Genomic DNA, 22,262 nt, shown 5'->3' with positions numbered 1-22,262 from the left:
CTTGGCGTAAGGCTACGCTGGCAGATCCCATGTATACATGCGGCGTGGTAGATTTGGCAGTTTGGAATTGACGACCGTGACGGTGAGAGCATTTCTTCTCGAGGTTTTAGAAACAACTAGATGACCAGTTGCGCCAATGGCGCAAAGGCCGAGAGCAAGTCATGTATTGAAAGAGTATATATTAATATTATTCCGGCACATATTAAAGTGATAAACATTAGACAGAGTCATCGCTGCACGTTTGACCATGGCGTAAAAAGCAAGAGCGAGCCAAGCATTCAAAGCATGTGTATGAGATTGATTTTGAATCAACTTAAAGATACTTATATTCCATTACATGAAAGCTTGATGCTTAAAAGAAATAATCAGATCACTTGGTAATAGCATACATTGGCATTAAAAGACAGGCTATATTAGCATAAATGGATGGTGCAAAGGCCGAGAGCAAGCCATGTATTGAAAGAGTGTACATTGAAGATGACTTTATCATCTAAGCAGCACTTAATGGTGGGTTTGTTTGGTGGACTGTCATTGCCCAAAGCACAAATGCGTTCCATACCATCGTCCTCCCCAATAATACTTATTTATTTCCTATAGAATGTCCTATGATTGTAAAGTTGCATCGTCAAGATAATCTCCAACATATCTTATCTATGATAGGGTATGGTTCAGATCTAAAGAAAAACAACAGAGAAGCAACGCCTGCAGAAGAGTTCAGATAGTTACATAACACCTTAGTACCTTACTGGGCATTCCAGTGTTCGTGTGCAAACACACTAATAAACAAAATGTCCAGTGAAAGATGCGAGCCACTTTGCTAATCACATAGTCATTGAATGGAGTAGCAACCAATCCTTTTAGTCTGCTAGTAGATATGCGTCAACAGTTATGATTCTTTTTGTACATCTCCCTTTGAAGCATTAGCACAAGATTGAGAAATAGAACCATATTTTCTTAGCGCTTTGAACCCTGATTTCAGAATGATTATCAAAAATACAAATGTCTAGAGACAACAACAGAATGAACACAAAACAGTTCAGTATTAATGGAGGCTTCTCTACTTAAATCAGGACAAATCCAAATCAAATATATAGAGATAATACAAAGACCAAACTCCATGGCTATTGTTTCAATGCACAGTAAGCTGTATCTTTTATAAAATAGTGTCCCGATACAACTGGTAAGGAACAATTTGGTTCCAAGTACACAAGTAAAGGAAAAGGTAACATTCTTATTTTTGAGATATTAACAATAGTTTCTACAAAAGACTTATATATACCTAAGTACAGGAGGTACCTAGTTTCTACAAAAGGTTAGAGGAACTACATCTTCAAAAAAAAAAGCTAGAGGAACTAAAGCACAACTATCCATTGCTCCAAAGTAGAAATTAGAGATATAAAAACATTATTCTTTGGGTGGAATATTAATCAAAGCAACAATATGCAAAAGTAAACAAAAAAATACGTCACCGCGCATTCAGCTGAGCTCACCCCCTTGAACTTGCAAGATGTGTGGGAATCCCACAAGAATGAAAGGCCTCATAGATATCCTCCCTGCTGAATCTGGTGCCAGCATCAGCAAGTTCCTCACACTAAAATCAAGTGTCGTCCTGAGATTATGAACACCAAGGGATAACAGGAGAGAATAAAAGCAACAGGAAGAGGAAAAGCCACTGCAGCAGCACCGTAACGGATGTAGACGGCGACAACAACGAGGCGTACTCGACCTCAACCACCGGTTCCGACGTCAACCATCTCCATCTCTTGCGGTGTGGAGGCAGCCCAACATCCACTATTATTTGCAACAAACCTTAACTGGCCAGCATCTAAAATAATTGCCATATCGGCAAGGAAGGAACGACCAACACAAAGACACATTAGTTTGTCCATACACACACATATAAAATAAAACAAGCTGAGAAGGAATTAACAAGCTATAGAAGTACATGTCGCCATTCAAAGAAAAGAACTGCCTAGCAGATAGAACCAAAGATGCATGGGCGGGCAAAAAAAAATTGAATCTCGAATCAGACAAACCTGTCTGGTAGACGATGATGTTAGAACCAACAGCGAGCAAGACCTGCAAAATAATAGATCAAGCCTACACATCAGCCCATGCTCAAAGAAGCTAGAACAACTGGGAAAAGGCAGATTGAGGAAGGGGAAAGGGAAACACAACGTCTGAGGAGAATGGATACGGCAGCGCCATCCTCTCCTCAACTGAGACTTCTCCATGAGCCGGATGGTGGGGTTACGACAGCAGCGAAGCAGAGGAAGGGAGCCAGGGAGGGGATGTGAGAAACTACCTTTGCCATGAGGAGTCACAGGTCGTCCTTGTCACCTATCCCGCTCCGCCGCGGACCTGCGTCTCCGGTGCTGATGCCTCACCACCGCCCATGATGTTACAACCAACAGCGAGCAAGACCTGCAAAATAATAGATCAAGCCTACACATCAGCCCATGCTCAAAGAAGCGAGAACAACTGGGAAAAGGCAGATTGAGGAAGGGGAAAGGGAAACACAACGTCTGAGGAGAATGGATACGGCAGCGCCACCCTCTCCTCAACTGAGACTTCTCCATGAGCCGGATGGTGGGGTTACGGCAGCAGCGAAGCAGAGGAAGGGAGCCAGGGAGGGGATGCGAGAAACTATCTTTGCCATGAGGAGTCACAGGTCGTCCTTGTCACCTATCCCGCTCCGCCGCGGACCTGCGTCTCCGGTGCTGATGCCTCACCACCGCGCACCCTCGTTCCCATCTGCATTTTCTTTCATGAAAGCACAATGGTACATCTCGGTGGCATCTAAGATAACATGAACAACCTCTGTAAAAGAGGCAGCAAAGCATGCATCCTAGTTAGCACCATAAGGTTACCGGTTCACGCCAAAAAGGGCTCCGTCAGGTCACCGGTCACAAGAGAGTTGGCCCTTGCAGTTCCTTTGATGAGAAGTTCCTGTTGAAACAAAAATACAAACACATGTAAGATTGGTTGCGATCGCGCAAACCACCTTTCAGATGCAAAGGCTCTATGCATGAGTAACAAAATTATCTGAATTCAAATGACATTAAAATATTCCGAGAGACCAAAATGTCAGCAATAAAGAGGAAAAAAATAGCAGGTCACCACCATCAAGATTCAAATGGCACTTACATCACACTACGACATGGTTACCATCCACTGATTTCCATCAAAACCATTCCCAAACATATAAATTCCTCTACAGGTCTCCTTATCTTTAGTCAAATCTACATCCACTAATTACTGGAGATCTTCTATTGCTTGATTATCTTTGGTTGTTGTTGTACTGTCAGGATCACCACGAACAACAGGATCTTTGGTTGTTGCTCTATATGATGATCTCACCGGGAATTTCCGGTCTTCAACAACCAAATGAATTCTTACTGTTAGGATCACCACGAACAACACCATAAAATGAAACTACATTTGGCTGGTGAAATGAGTCGAGGATCTGTGCGTCTTTCCAGAAATCCGCTATTTGCAAATAGATCAGAACTCAAATCCGAACTCTTTTCACCGCTTCTTAAATAAAAAATAAAAAATGAAGCTCATCTCATTGGCTCCTCTCACAAAGAGTACTCAGTTTCAAAAATAACTGAATAAGGAAGCAACCAGCAACAGGTAGTAGCACATGGCAGCAACACAAGCAACAGCAACAGCCAGTAGCACATCGCGGCAGCACAAGCAGCAGCAGAACCAGAACAAAAGAGCACTAAAGATTGAACACATGTATAACAAGCAGCACACACATCTAGGCATCTAGCAGCATAAGTAGTAGTCGTAGCCCGCAAAGCAACAACACAAGCACACAACATTAAGCGAACAAGGGAAAGACTCACCCTCTTCTTTTCAAAGAATTCGCAATCCAAATAAGCGAACAACCATGGGGTCCCTTTATTAGTTATTTTGCAGCCTGCAGAATCAAATTGAAACGACGAGCGTTGCATTAAAGGAAAAAATCAACAACGGTTCATGGGTTAATGAGTCACCTTCGTGGTAGGCTATCTAAAAGCAAAATCAATCATTTACTATTATCAACGAAGGGAGAACAACTGCAGATCTGGATCGTTATAGATTTGAGAAATACCTGCTCAGGTAGATTGTTAGTAGCCGATGTAGGAGCTGGGGAAAGTTGGTCATATACTTCTTCATTATCCATTGACCCGAGCAGCACCCTTGGAAATCATAGAAACTACGAAACAAAAAAGAAATAAACCGGTTAGAACTAAATAAACATAGCCTATCCCAACTTCACTGGATATGTAGATTCCCAAGGGAAAATACAGTTGGATAGCAAGATCCTCATGAGAGATTTGTAAACTAAAACACTAAAACAAAATAATAGTCTATTAAAAAACAACTGCACACACATATAAACATTCCCAGGTAAACCCAAAACTCAACATCAAGATGATCAAGACAAACAAACTACTAACCAGACCATGTATGATTGCGCAGCTAATTAGACATCTATATAAAACAGATCAATGCAGACAATTTCTATTTCATAGATCTCAAGTTCTACTTATTATGCTATTTCTTTGAAGCTGTAAGTATGTTTTATTTTAGCTCTTTACTTATGTATTCTCACTATATCACTCTCTTCTCTACATCATCTCATGTTCTTGTACTTCTCCTTGTCTGTACAAGGCTACAACTTATGGTTTATCATCTCTAGAACTGATTGTGTCTTGCTTTCTCTCTATCTACTATCAGCTAGAAAGTGTCTCTCTCTTCTAAACACGTTTAATCTCTTATTGCTTCATATTTCAATAGTCCAATAAGGAGCGCGGGCCGAGATCTTCTCTTCCTCCTGCTGGTCTACTTCCTCATCCAAACACAGAGCAAATCATGGCAGAAGCAATCAGGGCGCGGGGGGGGGGGGGGTTAAACGGGATCTGACCTAGAGAAAGAGGAACTCGTCGCGGTGGCCAGCCTCCCTCGCACCATCCGCCGCTGGGCCGTCGTCGCCGGGGAGTACCCCAAGTGCCAGTCCACCCCTGGTGGGGATCTACTGCATCTCCGAGCGCCGCAATGCCCACGAGCGCCGCCACCATCGCCGGGAAGCTCACCTCCGCACCCGGGGCGGACGAGATGCGGGGGGAGGGGCGGAGGAGGAGGGGGCGGCGATGGGAGGAGAAGGAGGGGGGCGACGAGGAGGGGGAGGCGAGTGGGACGGGAGGCGGCGGCGAGGGTTTCTCAGCATGGGCGGCTGTGATTTATACCCCTGCACGCGAAAAGACTAAAATGCCCCTAGCGGGGCACAGAATTTACAGGCGGTGGCACAAGTACCATTCATGGCAAATTGGGGCGACGTGGAGGCCTTCGTCCTGCCTAGCTCTTCTTCAGGCTTTATAAGGTAAATGCTCTTCCTTCGGACAGCAACACGAATCTTTCTGCTTAATTAAAGATTAAGGTATCGTGCATTCTATAATACATGAAGCACCAGTGGTCTAGTGGTAGAATAGTACCCTGCCACGGTACAGACCCGGGTTTGATTCCAACTTTAGACCCCTGGGTCGATAACTTCTGTTCCTCCCTTGTCCTCGCCTCTCCGACCGCGCGAGCTGCTGCCGCTGGAGCTAGAGCCATGGGCTGACGTCAGCCATAATGGCGGCTTTTTACACTTAGCCCCCTGCCTTCTTGCATTTTCAACCCGCACTTCAGCACAATGTGGCACCTGAATAAATGTTGTCTCCCCTGGGTCAATAACTCATGTTCCTCCCTTGTCCTCGCCTCTCCGACCGCACAAGCTGCTGCCGCTGGAGCTGGAGCTGGAGCCGCGGGCCGATGTCAGCCATAATGGCAACATCGCCGGAGCTCACCGGCGGTGTGCAGCCGCCTCCTTCCATCCATCAAGTTAGGCCGCACGACGTCTTTCCTCTTGATTACGGTTCGTGTTCTTCATCTCCTCTGTTGGTCCTCTTCTGCTTTGCTGCTCCTCCGTTGTCGGCTGTAGCACCGGCGGATCGGTCTGTTTTGAGAGCGATTCTTATACATCCAGTGGTACCTATTGCCTATTGTTCTTGCAGCGGATTAAAGAACTGATTTTGACCACAAATTTTGGTCTAGGGTTTATGTATTTCTATTTTTGGCAAAGGTTTAGGGTTCATGTGCTGCTGTGTATTTAGTGACCCTGTGTAGCCACTGCAAAGTGTGTTGAATAGGTAAGAGATCACAACTGTAACATAAATATCCAATTGTTACTAGATTTGTTCAGTTAATCTGCAAGATGCAGTTAGCTGAACTTTTCTGCAGTTAACTGAACTTTTCTTCAGTTTACTATATTGCTGCACTCGAAGATGCAGTAGCTGACTTTTGTTCAGTTAACTATATTGCTGCACTTGATTTTGATTTCTCAAGGGGTGCATATATATTTGTTGTAGTGGCTTGGTCCCTAAATCTGTAAGAGACAGTTAACTGAATGTTTGCAGTTATTAACTGAATTTGTGCTTATATTCTGCTATATACTTGTTATGTTGATGTTTGTGCTTATATTATTCTCTATGTGGGTGCAGTGTGTGATTCAGCAATGGGACAAAGTGTGGATACTCCTTTATTTACACTAGAACTTGAGCATGGTGGAATCTTCTGTGGACCAAGAAATAGCATGGAGTATTACAATCCATCTGTGGAGGTGATTGATTATGTTGATGCTCGGTCATTCTCATATGCATTCATTGAAGAGCATCTAAAATGGCTGGGATATCCTGTCCATGAACATATAATTTACTGGCCAAGACCTGGAAAAGCAATTTCATATGGGATGGTGAGAATTAGAGGTGATGAGGATGTGCAGCAAATGATCACAAAAAGTGCTAAGCAGAAAGTGCTTGTAATCATGGTGGACCATTCAGATTTCATCAGTAACTTCAGGGAAGATTTGATAGTGTCATCATTTCAGAGATTAGACACATTGCCCATCTCAAATGTTGTTGTAGCCAATGCAACATCATCTCACAGCATCATTTCAGTCAATGTTGAATGCCCCCTTTCAGAGGTTGCAGCAGATTTGCAGTCTGAAGATAATTTGCTTAGTTATGGTGCACAGTCTGAAGATACAGTTCTGTCAGATTCAGATTTCAGTGACAGTGATTATGACATAGATGATGGTGATGATGATCTTTATGAAGAGAACATTGACTTGGATGTTAATGAAGAAGCTCAGATAGAGGAGGAAGAGGTTGAGCCTGACTATCTACTTGAAGATGAAGACCTTGACATCTCCACTGAAGAACAGGAGCAACTTAAGTACAAGTTCAAAGCTTTCAATTCCAAGGTGGACATGAAATCCCCTGCTTTTAAAGTGGGCATGGTCTTTGCTGATTTGGTTTTTACCTCTGTGCTTTGAACATGGAAGTAGTACTGTTATGCACATCACACATAACTGAATTCTTCCACTCTTTGTGCAGCTACATCCTTGATGGCAGAGAGATGCCAGTGCTTAGTATGATTGAATACATTTTTACATGATCATGCATAGGCTAGTGAGTAAGTGATACGTCCATTTTGCATCATGCTTTTATATCAATATTTATTGCATTATGGACTGTTATTTCACTTTATGTCACAATATTTATGGCTATTCTCTCTTATTTTACAAGGTTTACATAAGGAGGGAGAATGCCGGCAGCTGGAATTCTGGGCTGGAAAAGGACCAAATATTAGAGACCTATTCTGCGCAACTCCAAATGTCCTGAAACTCCACGGAACATCTTAAAATAAATAAATAAAAATCCCCGCTAAAGATGAAAGCCAGGGGGCCCACACCTTGCTCACGAGGGTGGGGGGCGCCCCCTACCTCGTGGGCCCCCTGGTGGGTCTCCAACGTCCATCTTCTCCTATATGAAGTCTTTCGATGAGAAAAAAATCAGAGGGAACTTTTCGGGACGAGACACCGCCGCCATGAGGCGGAACCTTGGCGGAACCAATCTAGAGCTCCGGCAGAGCTGTTTTTGTCGGGGATACTTCCCTCCGGGAGGGGGAAATCATCACCATCATCATCACCAACACTCCTCTCATCAGGAGAGGGCAATCTCCATCAACATCTTCACCAGCACCATCTCATCTCCAAACCCTAGTTCATCTCTTGTATCCAATTCTTGTCTCAAAGTCCGGAATTGGTGCTAGTAGGTTGCTAGTAGTGTTGATTACTCCTTGTAGTTGATGCTAATTGGTTTATTTGGTGGAAGATCATATGTTCAGATCCTATATGCATATTATTACCCCTCTGATTATGAACATGAATATGCTTTGTGAGTAATTACGTTTGTTCCTGAGGACAAGGGAGAAGTCTTGCTATTAGTAGTCATGTGAATTTGGTATTCGTTTGATATTTTGATAAGATGTATGTTGTCTAGCCTCTAGTGGTGTTATGTGAACGTCGACTACATAACACTTCACCATTATTTGGGCCTAGAGGAAGGCATTGGGAAGTAATAAGTAGATGATGGGTTGCTAGAGTGACAGAAGCTTAAACCCTAGTTTATGCGTTGCTTCGTAAGGGGCTGATTTGGATCCATATGTTTCATGCTATGGTTAGGTTTACCTTAATACTTTTGTTGTAGTTGCGGATGCTTGCAATATAGGTTAATCATAAGTGGGATGCTTGTTCAAGTAAGAACAGCACCCAAGCACCGGTCCACCCACATATCAAATTATCAAAGTATCGAACGCGAATCATATGAACGTGATGAAAACTAGCTTGATGATATCCCCATGTGTCCTCGGGAGCGCTTTTCCTATTATAAGAGTTTGTTCCGGCTTGTCCTTTGCTACAAAAGGATTGGGCCACCTTGCTGCACTTTATTTACTTTTGTTACTTGTTGCTCGTTACAATTTATCTTGTCACAAAACTATCTGTTACCACTTATTTCAGTACTTGCAGAGAATACCTTGCTGAGAACCGCTTATCATTTCCTTCCGCTCCTTGTTGGGTTTGACACTCCTACTTATCGAAAGGACTATGATAGATCCCCTATACTTGTGGGTCATCAAGACTCTTTTCTGGCGCCGTTGTCGGGGAGTGTAGCGCCTTTGCTAGGTGGAATTTGGTAAAGAAAAATTTATATAGTGTGCTGAAATTTACTGTCACTTGTTACTATGGAAAGTAATTCTCCGAGGGGCTTGTTCGGGGCATCTTCACCCCGTCTAGTAGAGCAAAGAGTTGCTCCTCAACCTACTGAACCTATTGAAAATGAAACTCCTTTTGAATTTCCTTCGGGTATGATGGAAAAACTGCTAGCTAACCCTTTTACAGGAGATGGAACAAAGCATCCTGATGAGCACTTAATATATGTGGATGAAGTTTGTGGATTATTTAAGCTTGCAGGTATACCCGATGATGTTGCTAAGAAGAAGGTCTTCCCTTTATATTTGAAGGGAGACGCATTGATATGGTATAGGCTATGTGATGATATGAAATCATGGAACTATAAAAGATTGAAGTTGGAATTTCATCAAAAGTATTACCCTATGCATCTTGTTCATCGTGATCGCAATTATATATATAATTTCTGGCCTCGCGAAGGAGAAAGCATCGCTCAAGCTTGGGGGAGGCTTAAATCAATGTTATATTCATGCCCCAATCATGAGCTCTCGAGAGAAATAATCATGTAAAGTTTTTATGCTCGGCTTTCGCATAATAATCAAACTATGCTCGATACTTCTTGTGCTGGCTCTTTTATGATGAAGACTATTGAATTCAGATGGAATTTATTGGATAGAATTAAATGCAACTCTGAAGATTGGGACCTCGACAAAGGTAAGGAGTCAGGTATGACACCTAAGTTTGATTGTGTTAAATCCTTTATGGACATCGATATTTTCCGTAAGTTTAGCACTAAATATGGACTTGACTCTGAGATAGTAGCTTCTTTCTGTGAATATTTTGCTACTTATGTTGATCTCCCTAAGGAGAAGTGGTTTAAATATCATCCTCCCATAGAAGTAAAAGTAGCTGCACTTATTGAAGTTGAAGAAAAGACTGTCACTTATAATGATCCTATTGTTCCTACTTCTTATGTTGAGAAACCACCTTTCCCTGTTAGAGTAAAGGATCATGCTAAAGCTTCAACTGTTGTTCGTAAAAGCAATATTAGAACTTATACACCTCCTGAGCAAGTTAAAGTAGAACCTAATATTGCTATTGTTAAAGATCTCTTGTCTGATAATATTGATGGGCATGTTATTCAGTTCGAAGGTGAAACTGCTAGAATTGCTAAACCTTGTGATAAAGATAAACATAGACCTATGGTAGGCATGCCTGTTATTTCTGTTAAAATAGGAGATCATTGTTATCATGGCTTATGTGATATGGGTGCGAGTGCTAGTGTTATACCGCATACTTTATACGAAGAAATTAAGAATGAAATTGCACCTGCTGAGTTAGAAGGTATTGATGTCACAATTAAACTTGCCAATAGAGATACTATTTCACCAATTGGAATTGTTAGAGATGTTGAAGTCTTGTGTGGGAAAACTAAATATCCTGCTGGTTTTCTTGTTCTTAATTCTCCGCAAGATAGCTTTTGTCCCATTATATTTGGTAGACCCTTCTTGAACACTGTTAATGCTAGGATAGATTGCAAAAAGAATGTTGTTACTATTGGCTTGGATGATATGGTTCATGAGTTTAATTTCTCTAAATTTAGTAAACAACATCGTGAGGAAGAATTACCTAGTAAGGATGAAATTATTGGTCTTGCTTCTATTGCCGTACCTCCTAGTGATCCTTTAGAACACTATTTGCTAGACCATGAAAATGATATGTTCATGAATGAAAGAAGGGAAATAGATGAAGTATTCTTTAAACAGGAACCTATTCTGCAACACAATTTGCCTGTTGAAATTTTAGGGGATCCTCCTCCACCCAAGGGTGATCCCGTGTTTGAGCTTAAACCTTTGCCTGATAATCTTAAATATGCTTATCTTGATGAAAAGAAGATATATCCTGTTATTATTAGTGCTAACCTTTCAGAGCATGAAGAAGAAAGATTATTGAAAACTCTGAAGAAGCATCGTGCTGCTATTGGATATACTCTTGATGATCTTAAGGGCATTAGTCCCACTCTATGTCAACATAAAATAAATTTGGAAGCAGATGCCAAACCAGTTCGTGATCCTCAACGACGTCTGAATCCTAAAATGAAAGAAGTGGTAAGAAAAGAAATACTCAAGCTTCTGGAGGCAGGTATAATCTATCCCGTTGCTGATAGTCAGTGGGTAAGTCATGTCCATTGTGTCCCTAAGAAGGGAGGTATTACTGTTGTTCCTAATGATAAAGATGAATTGATTCCACAAAGAATTATTACAGGTTATAGGATGGTAATTGATTTCCGCAAATTAAATAAAGCTACTAAGAAAGATCATTACCCCTTACCTTTTATTGATCAAATTCTAGAAAGATTATGCAAACGTACACACTATTGCTTTCTGGATGGTTATTCTGGTTTCTCTCAAATACCTGTGTCGGCTAAAGACTACTTTTACATGCCCTTTTGGTACTTTTGCTTATAGACGTATACGTTTTGGTTTATGTAATGCACCTGCTACCTTTCAAAGATGCATGATGGCTATATTCTCTGACTTTTGTGAAAAGATTTATGAGGTTTTCATGGATGATTTTTCCGTCTATGGTTCCTCTTTTGATGATTGCTTGAGCAATCTTGATCGAGTTTTGCAGAGATGTGAAGAAACTAATCTTGTCTTGAATTGGGAAAAGTGCCACTTTATGGTTAATGAAGGTATTGTTTTGGGGCACAAAGTTTCTGAAAGAGGTATTGAAGTTGATAAAGCCAAGGTCGATGCTATTGAAAAGATGCCATGTCCCAAGGACATCAAAGGTATAAGAAGTTTCCTTGGTCACGCCGGATTTTACAGGAGGTTCATTAAGGACTTCTCAAAAATTTCTCGGCCTCTGACTAATTTATTGCAAAAAGATATACCATTTGTCTTTGATGATGATTGTGTAGAAGCATTTGAAGTACTTAAGAAAGCATTAGTCTCTGCACCTGTTGTTCAGCCACCTGATTGGAATTTACCCTTTGAAATTATGTGTGATGCTAGTGATTATGCTGTAGGTGTTGTTCTAGGGCAAAGAGTTGATAAGAAATTAAATGTTATTCATTATGCTAGTAAGACTCTAGACAATGCTCAAAGAAATTATGCTACTACTGAAAAAGAGCTTTTAGCAGTTGTATTTGCTTGTGATAAGTTCAGACCTTATATTGTTGATTCTAAAGTAACTATTCACACTGATCATGCTGCTATTAAATACCTTATGGAAAAGAAAGATGCTAAACCTAGACTTATTAGATGGGTTCTCTTGCTACAAGAATTTGATTTGCATATTGTTGATAGAAACGGAGCTGAGAACCCCGTTGCAGACAACTTGTCTAGGTTAGAGAATGTTCTTGATGACCCACTACCTATTAATGATAGCTTTCCTGATGAACAATTAAATGTTATAAGTACTTCTCGTAGTACTCCATGGTATGCTGATTATGCTAATTATATTGTTGCTAAGTTTATACCACCTAGCTTCACATACCAGCAAAAGAAAAAGTTTTTCTATGACTTGAGACATTACTTTTGGGATGACCCACATCTTTATAAAGAAGGAGTAGATGGTGTTATTAGACGTTGTGTACCTGAGCATGAACAGGAACAGATCCTATGCAAGTGTCACTCCGAGGCTTATGGAGGACACCACGCTGGAGATAGAACTGCACATAAGGTATTGCAATCTGGTTTTTATTGGCCTGCTCTCTTTAAGGATGCCCGTAAGTTTGTCTTGTCTTGTGATGAATGCCAAAGAATTTGTAATATTAGTAGACGTCAAGAAATGCCTATGAATTATTCTCTTGTTATTGAACCGTTTGATGTTTGGGGCTTTGATTATATGGGACCTTTTCCTGCCTCTAATGGATACACACATATTTAGTTGCTGTTGATTACGTTACTAAGTGGGTAGAAGCTATTCCAACTAGTAGTGCTGATCATAACACTTCTATTAAAATGCTTAAGGAAGTTATTTTTCCGAGGTTTGGAGTCCCTAGATATTTAATGACTGATGGTGGTTCACACTTTATTCATGGTGCTTTCCGTAAAATGCTTGCCAAATATGATGTTAATCATAGAATTGCATCTCCTTATCACCCACAGTCTAGTGGTCAAGTAGAGTTGAGCAATAGAGAGCTCAAATTAATTTTGCAAAAGACTGTTAATAGGTCTAGAAAGAATTGGTCTAAGAAACTTGATGATGCATTATGGGCTTATAGAACTGCATATAAAAATCCTATGGGTATGTCTCCGTATAAAATGGTTTATGGAAAAGCATGTCACTTACCTCTCGAACTAGAACATAAGGCGTATTGGGCTATTAAAGAGCTCAACTATGATTTTAAACTTGCCGGTGAGAAGAGGTTATTTGATATTAGCTCACTTGATGAATGGAGAACCCAAGCTTATGAAAATGCCAAGTTGTTTAAAGAAAAAGTTAAAAGATGGCATGACAAAAGGATACAAAAGTGTGAGTTTAATGTAGGTGATTATGTATTGCTATACAACTCTCGTTTAAGATTTTTTGCAGGAAAACTTCTCTCTAAATGGGAAGGCCCCTATGTTATCGAAGAGGTCTATCGTTCCGGTGCCATAAAAATCAACAACTTCGAGGGCACAAATCCGAAGGTGGTAAACGGTCAAAGAATCAAACATTATATCTCAGGTAATCCCATAAATGTTGAAACCAATATTATTGAAACCGTAACCCCAGAGGAATACATAAGGGACACTTTCCGGAACATTTCAGACTCCGAAAAGGAATAGGTATGTGGTACGGTAAGTAAACCGACTCCAAAACAACTTTTAAGGCAATATTTCTCCATTTTGGAATATTTAGAAAAATAGAAAAATAAGTAGCAGTCCAGGAAGGACACGAGGGTCCTACGAGGGTGGTGGGCGCGCCCTACCCCTCTGGGAGCGCCCCCCCTACCTCATGAGCACCTTGTGTGCCTTCAGGACTCCGTTTTCTTGCATGATACGTATTTTGGTCGGTAAAAATTCATTATATAACCTCCCGAAGGTTTTGACTCCCGTATCACACAAATATCCTCTATTTTCGTTTCGAGCTGTCCCATTGCAAATTAAATCAACATGTCTTCCCAGGATTCAGAAGGAGAAAGCTATGTGGATGATTACTTAGCAAATCCCAAGGTCTATGGAGATGTGGAACACGATAGATGGACTACGGAGGAAGAAGAGGACTATGAACCCAAGGGGAAGGAGGAGACGAGCTCAGATGATGATGAAGCACCATTACCTCAACCTGGGGACATGCACGTGGAGTTCAAAAAGTCAAGTCTCCCTGATAGGGTAAAGAAACCCAAGTTCGAGTTTATCCCTTTTCGTCTCTTGCAGGAAAATAAGCAGGACCTATGCAAAAAGATATTAACCCTGGAGTGGGAGATTGATGATCTCAGGGATCAAAATGCCGTCCTCAAGCGCAAATTAAGGGAGAAGCCTAAGCCATCAACTAAGCCAACATCACCACCACCTTCTTCACCGACAAAGGAGATATAATCACATGGGTATGGGCACTCCCCTTGGCAACTGCCAAGCTTGGGGGAGGTGCCCCGGTATCGTATCACAATCACAACTCCTATCTTTACCGTTTTTCTTAGTTCGATCCTATTAGTAGTATCTTGATCTAGTAGAATAAAGTTTATGGCATGATCTAGTTTTGAGTTTGCTTTATGATCTCTCTTTGTAATCGAGTCCGTGAGCTATATATAATAAAGATTAGTGTTGAGTCAAGGGCTTGATTATTTTGCCATGATCTTGGGTGAATAAAAGAAAGAGAAAAGAATAAAAAGAAACAAAAAGTTCATATTGATCTTATTGAGAGTAATGACTTCACATAGAAAGAGTATGATGATTAAAAGTTGTTGGGAGTTGGCAGACATAGCTTTGGTCATTGTTGCAATTAATAGGAAGTAATAAGGAAAGAGAGGTTTTCACATATAGATATATTATCATTGACATCTTTTATGATTGGGAGCACTCATTAAAATATGACATGCTAAAGAGTTGATGTTGGACAAGGAAGACAACGTAATGAGTTATGTCTTTCTTATATCTGAGATAAAGTATGTTGTCATGGATCCTCTAACTTGTTGAGCTTGCCTTTCCCCCTCATGCTAGCCAAATTCTCAGCACCAAGTAGAAATACTACTTGTGCTTCCAAATACCCTTAAACCAGTTTTGCCATGAGAGTCCACCATATCTACCTATGGATTGAGTAAGATCCTTCAAGTAAGTTGTCATCGGTGCAAAGCAATAAAAATTGCTCTAAATATGTATGGTTGATTGGTGTGGGAGAAATAAGCTTTATACGATCTTGTGATGTGGAAGTAATAAAAGCGACGGACTGCATAATAAAGGTTCATATCACAAGGGGCAATATAAAGTGACGTTCTTTCGCATTGAGATTTTATGCATCCAACCATAAAAGCGCATGGCAACCTCTGCTTCCCTCTGCGAAGGGCCTATCCTTTATTATTATCTTCTATCTTATGCAAGAGTCACGATGATCTTCACCTTTTCTTTTTCATTTTATCCTTTGGCAAGCTTAGAATGTTGGAAAGAACATGATATATATATATATCTAATTGGATGTAGGGGAGCATGAACCATTATTGTTGACATTACCCTTGAGGTAAAAGGTTGTGGGGCAAAACTATAAGCCCCTATCTTTCTCTGTGTCCGATTAAAACTCTGTAACCACAAGTATTGCGTGAGTGTTAGCAATTATGGAGGACTAAATGATAATTGAGTATGTGGATTTGCTTTTTAGCTCTGACATAGACTCTCTCCGATGTTATGATAAATTGCAATTGCTGCAATGACTGAGATTATAGTTTGTCGGAGCCCAATAAGGTTTATGATTTATACTTTTGCATTGTGAATAGATCATCACTTGAACATAAGTAATCATATGACAAAATCTATATATGTTGCTGTTATGAGAATAATCATGATGCCTTCATGTCCGTATTTTATTTTTATCGACGCCTCTACCTCTAAACATGAGGACATATTTATTGTTATCGGCTTTTCGCTTGAGGACAAGCGAGGTCTAAGCTTGGGGGAGTTGATACGTCCATTTTGCATCATGCTTTTATATCGATATTTATTGCATTATGGACTGTTATTTCACTTTATGTCACAATACTTATGGCTATTCTCTCTTATTTTACAAGGTTTACATAAGGAGGGAGAATGCCGGCAGCTGGAATTCTGGGCTGGAAAAGGAGCAAATATTAGAGACCTATTCTGCGCAACTCCAAAAGTCCTGAAACTCCACGGAACATCTTAAAATAAATAAAGAAAAATCCTCGCCAAAGATGAAGGCCAGGGGGCCCACACCCTGCTCACGAGGGTGGGGGTGCGCCCCCCTAGGGCGCGCCCCCTACCTCGTGGGCCCCCTGGTGGGTCTCCGACGTCCATCTTCTCCTATATGAAGTCTTTCGATGAGAAAAAAATCAGAAGGAACTTTTCGGGACGAGACTCCGCCGCCACGAGGCGGAACCTTGGCGGAACCAATCTAGAGCTCCGGCAGAGCTGTTCTGCCGGGGATACTTCCCTCCGAGAGGGGGAAATCATCACCATCGTCATCACCAACGCTCCTCTCATCGGGAGAGGGCAATCTCCATCAACATCTTCACCAGCACCATCTCATCTCCAAACCCTAGTTCATCTCTTGTATCCAATTCTTGTCTCAAAGTCCGGGATTGGTGCTAGTAGGTTGCTAGTAGTGTTGATTACTCCTTGTAGTTGATGCTAGTTGGTTTATTTGGTGGAAGATCATATGTTCAGATCCTATATGCATATTATTACCCCTCTGATTATGAACATGAATATGCTTTGTGAGTAATTACGTTTGTTCCTGAGGACAAGGGAGAAGTCTTGCTATTAGTAGTCATGTGAATTTGGTATTCGTTTGATATTTTGATAAGATGTATGTTGTCTAGCCTCTAGTGGTGTTATGTGAACGTCGACTACATAACACTTCACCATTATTTGGGCCTAGAGGAAGGCATTGGGAAGTAATAAGTAGATGATGGGTTGCTAGAGTGACAGAAGCTTAAACCCTAGTTTATGCGTTGCTTCGTAAGGGGCTGATTTGGATCCATATGTTTCATGCTATGGTTAGGTTTACCTTAATACTTTTGTTGTAGTTGCGAATGCTTGCAATAGAGGTTAATCATAAGTGGGATGCTTGTTCAAGTAAGAACAACACCCAAGCACCGGTCCACCCACATATTAAATTATCAAAGTATCGAACGCAAATCATATGAACGTGATGAAAACTAGCTTGACGATATTCCCATGTGTCCTCGGGAGCGCTTTTCCTATTATAAGAGTTTGTTCCAGCTTGTCCTTTGCTACAAAAGGATTGGGCCATCTTGCTGCACTTTATTTACTTTTGTTACTTGTTGCTCGTTACCATTTATCTTGTCACAAAACTATCTGTTACCACTTATTTCAGTACTTGTAGAGAATACCTTGCTGAAAACCGCTTATCATTTCCTTCTGCTCCTCGTTGGGTTTGACACTCTTACTTATCAAAAGGACTACGATAGATCCCCTATACTTGTGGGTCATCAGTAAGCAGAGAGAAGCTATACAAAAGTGGACTCACCAGAGGATATGCCCTAAGATCAAGAGGAAATTGGACAAGAATACTGAGTTTGCTGCAAATTTCCATGTATCAGAAGCTGGCCAGCAGATCTTTAATGTTCAGTCAGGTAATTTCAGCTACACAGTGAACCTGTGCTTGCACACTTGTGATTGCAGGAGATGGCAGTTAGGGGGAGTACCCTGTGGGCATGCTGTAGCTTGTTGCAGGGAGGAGAGAATTGATCCTGAGACAATGGTTCATGAATGCTATACTGTTGAAACATATCTCAAGGCATATGGGTACACTCTAGTCCCTCTAGGAGACCCAGAGGAGTGGGAGAAATAGAATGGACATAAGATATTTCCACATGTCTTCACTAAACAGTTGGGGAGGCCCAAGAAGAACAGGAAGCGGAGACCAGAGGAGAAGATTAAGAATGGTGTCAGGGTTTTGAACAGAAAAGGTCTTACAATGCATTGCTCAATTTGTGGTAGAGATGATCACAACAGAAAAGGTCACTACACATGGCAGGAAACTAACATTCAGGAGGGTGTAGAAGAGGTTGATGAAAACTATGATGACCCATCTTTTCTCCAGGTAATTTCAGTGTTCAACTTATATGCTGAACTTAACTGAATTTAAATCCAGTCAAGTGAACTTAACTGAATTTAAATGAACTTACCTGAACTCTAACTGAACTTAACTGAACCTAACTATATTTGAACCCTAACTGAACCGAACTTAACCGAACCTAACTGTATTTAGCTGAACTTAATTGAACCTAACTGTATTTTGCAGAACATCTTCCCTAGCCACCCAGATCCTAGGTTGGACAAAACTGAGTCACCAACCAGTATGGTGTTCAACATGGCTCAAAGAGAGAATGCAAGAAGAGGTGCTGAAAGGGTTCATGTGCCACTGCCTGAGCTTTCTTCATTTGTTGCCGCTGCTGGTGCTTCCATGCCTCAGCCAAGAGTGACTACAGAAATGCACATAGGGAGGCAAACAAGGGCAAGCACACAAGCTGAAAACAATGCAACTGCAGGTGCTAGGGGAAGAGGAAGGAAAAGAGCTAGAAATTCAGATGTTGCTGCTGCTGGAGGAAGAGGGGCAAGTGCAACTGGAGGGAGAGGCAGAGGAGCAAATGCAACTGGAGGGAGAGGCAGAGGAGAAAATGCAACCGGAGGGAGAGGAAGAGGAGCTAATGCAACTAGAGGGAGAGGAAGAGGAGCAAGTGCAAGTGGAGGGAGAGGCAGAGGAGCACATGCAGATGACCAAGTTCCATTTGCAGGGAGAGGAGGAGCACCAAATGCAAATGCATATGCTTGGACAGGAGGAGCACCAGATGCAAATGCATATATGCTTGGAGAGGAAGACAAGCAAATGCAACTGCTTGGGCAGAAGGAGCAGCATATGCAAATGCAAATGCTTGTACAGGAGCAGCATCATATGCAAATGCAAATGCTTGGCCAGGAGGAGGAGCAAATGCAGCTGCTTGGACAGGAGGAGAAGTTCCATCTATAGGGAGTGGACCAACAAATGTTCCATATTCAGGATGGACATGGCTACTGCTTGGAGATCAGAGGACAGTTCCTGATCTCAATGCTCCTGCTGATGATTTCATGGCACCACATCAGTGATTGCCTGCCATTCTTTTTTGATAAGCAAACACTGGCATAAACTGCCTCTTTTTTGTTAAGCAAACAGTGGCTTAAATTGCTTGTTTTTTGATGGCAAACTGTGGCTCACAATGGCATTCATTGCCCTTTTTGTAACTAACTTTTATGATGCAGTACCAGTGATTTAGTTAAGTTAGGATGTGCTGCTTATGATTCATGGATGTGTTACTGAACTGAAGATGCAGATAACTGCAAATGTAGATAACTGCAAATGCAGATAACTGCAAAATGCAGATAACTGCAAATGCAGTTAACTAAAAATGCAGATAACTGCACATCCATTTAACTTAAAATGCAGATAAAATGCAGATATGCAGTATCAAAAATGATTGTGAAACACTATTTTCTGCCAAATCTGCTAAAATTAGGTGAGAAGGAAAAAAATCAATTTTTTAAAAAAATGGTGTGCCTGGGGCTCGAACCCAGGACCTGTTGTTACAATGGCTGAGAACATGCCAGTAGAGTAGAAGTAGTGATTTGTTAGGTTGTAGGTAAGTAGGTAGTTATTATGGGCCATCGTTTCGTCCGCCCGTTCGGATTCCAGCCCTTTAAGACCACCCACCGCTGAACTCGCCCACTCAACCAGCTCCACTCCCCTGCCCAGTCCACCCACGTCTCTTTGGTCTTGCTGCTCCACCAACTTCCACGCCTTGCATTGAAACCCTCGCCCGCCCCGAGCTCGCCGCCGCCGCCGACGCCATGGACAACACTCCATCGTGGCAGCGAGTGATCGAAGATTTGGCCCGTGACGATGAGGCGGCCCGCGCGGATCTAAGGGAGATCGTGCGCTGGTTCCCTAACATCGGCATGATGCGCCACCACGCCCGTGGCCTCATCAAGGTCATGACGGACGACGAGAAGCGGCGGGCAATGCCCCCGGGCTGGGGGTTGCACTTCCGCTGATCCTCTGCTTTGCGATGATGGAGACGCGCTCCGACGACCCGAGGCAGCGCGCGAGGTGGTGGATGTATCGTTGCGCCACCACGCCCTCACCACACTCGGATCCGTTCCGTGTCGCGTCCAGGGCGTAGAGCATGCGAGACGTCATCCTGGCCCTCCCCGCGCCGGTGAACACCGCCCACTGGGATAGATTCCAGCCTAAGCTCCTCGTCCACAATACATCTCCAACACGGAGTCGTCCGATGAAAACGACTCCGAGCACTGCAAGGTCGACTCCGACAATGACTCTGGCTACAGGGGAAACTGGCACGTCTGACGAGGAGGAGATAGAGGTCGTCGTCCTGTCAGACGACGAGCCGGAGATCCAGATGGTGGTGCCTGTCATCGACCCCAGGGAGGATGGTCACAGGGCTCGTCCAATCCAAGTGGACCTGCTTTCAGACGTGCCCAACATCGTCAAGCAAGAGCTGGTGAAGGAGGCAGCACAGGATGCGGTGGCAGAGCCGGCAAGGATCGGCAACAAGGTTGCCAAGAGGTCTTCTGCAGGGGAGGTGCGCCGCTCCGAACATCTCAAACGCCTGAAGATGTGAAGAAGAATGAAGGAAGACTGAAGAAGAAGATGAAGTAGTTAGGTATGTTGCCTATAAGTTCAGCATATAAGTTAGAACTATTTTGCGTTTAGTTAAGTTAGGTGTGATGCTTATATATTCAGCACATAAGTTATTTGTAATGCTGCTATGGGAACTGCTGCAAGTTTATGGTTGAACTGATGCAAGGTTATCGTTGAACTGCTATGCTATGATAATCAAGTGATGATATGCTGCAATGTTGCTATTTTGTTGTGTTGCTTCAATTTATTTACAATGTTGTTGTTGCTGTGTTTGCCATGCTGCTGTGTTTGCCATGCTGCTGTCTTTGCTATGCTGCTGTCTTTGCCATGTTGCTGTCTTTGCCATGCTGCTCTACAAATGTGGTGTGGATAGCATGTGCTGTTCTGTCCAAAAATAGCATAAATTTAACATTGTAGATTCAGCAGATACTTAATATGTACCACTTCATCTCTATTTAGTTCAAATTCAGGACATGTTGGTCAAAGTGCCAATTCATTTAAATTCATCTTCAGTTAAACATTCAGTTAACTGAAACAAATACAGTTCATTAACTCATGTTCAGTTAAACTCATCTTCAGTCATACAAATTGAGTTAACTGGTCTTGCAAACAAATACAATTAACTCATACAAATTGAGTTAACTGAATTTGCAAACAATTACAATTAACTCATACAAATTGAGTTAACTGAAACTGCAAACAAATATAGTTAACTCATACAAATATGTGAGTCTTCAGTTAAACTCATAATCCATTTAACTACAGATTCAGTTAATTGAACATGCAAAAGGAGCCAAATTGAGTTAACTGAATTTAGAAGTAACTGGATCTTCAGTGAACTAGAAATTCAGTTTACTAAATCTTTAGTAACACCTTGCAACAACATAACTTCGGCAGTGATACAAATACAGTAAACTAGAATTAGTCATACAAATGTAGTGCACTAGAAGCAGTCATACAAATTCAGTCATACAAATTCTGTGCTCCAACTTAACTGGCATACAAATGAACCAAGTTCACTAAAGGAGTACAACTAATTAATAGCTCCAACTTAAGGCAGCATCAAACAAACAATGAATTATTCAAATTCATCTAAGATCTCCTTCACCCTCCTTATCTTGCTCTTGGTCTCCTCCTTGTGCCTGAACAAATCACCAATCATGTACTCTAGTTTCTTCTTCTCCTTCTTCAGCTCATCCCTCTATGACACCACTTTGTCCATCTCTTCCTTCATGTTGTCCATATGTTGCTTCATCTCATCCCTCTCTTTCTCTGCCTTAGCCCTCACAACCTGATGATGCTAGTGCTAGATTTATCAGACAACTTCTTCTTCTCAAGCTCTTGCTTTAGGTCAGAAAGAGCAAGTCTTGCATTCCCC

This window comes from Triticum aestivum, chromosome 6A, assembly GCF_018294505.1.
Source record: "Triticum aestivum cultivar Chinese Spring chromosome 6A, IWGSC CS RefSeq v2.1, whole genome shotgun sequence".
NCBI classification, from domain to species: domain Eukaryota; kingdom Viridiplantae; phylum Streptophyta; class Magnoliopsida; order Poales; family Poaceae; genus Triticum; species Triticum aestivum.
Note: the sequence above shows the minus strand (reverse complement) of the source record.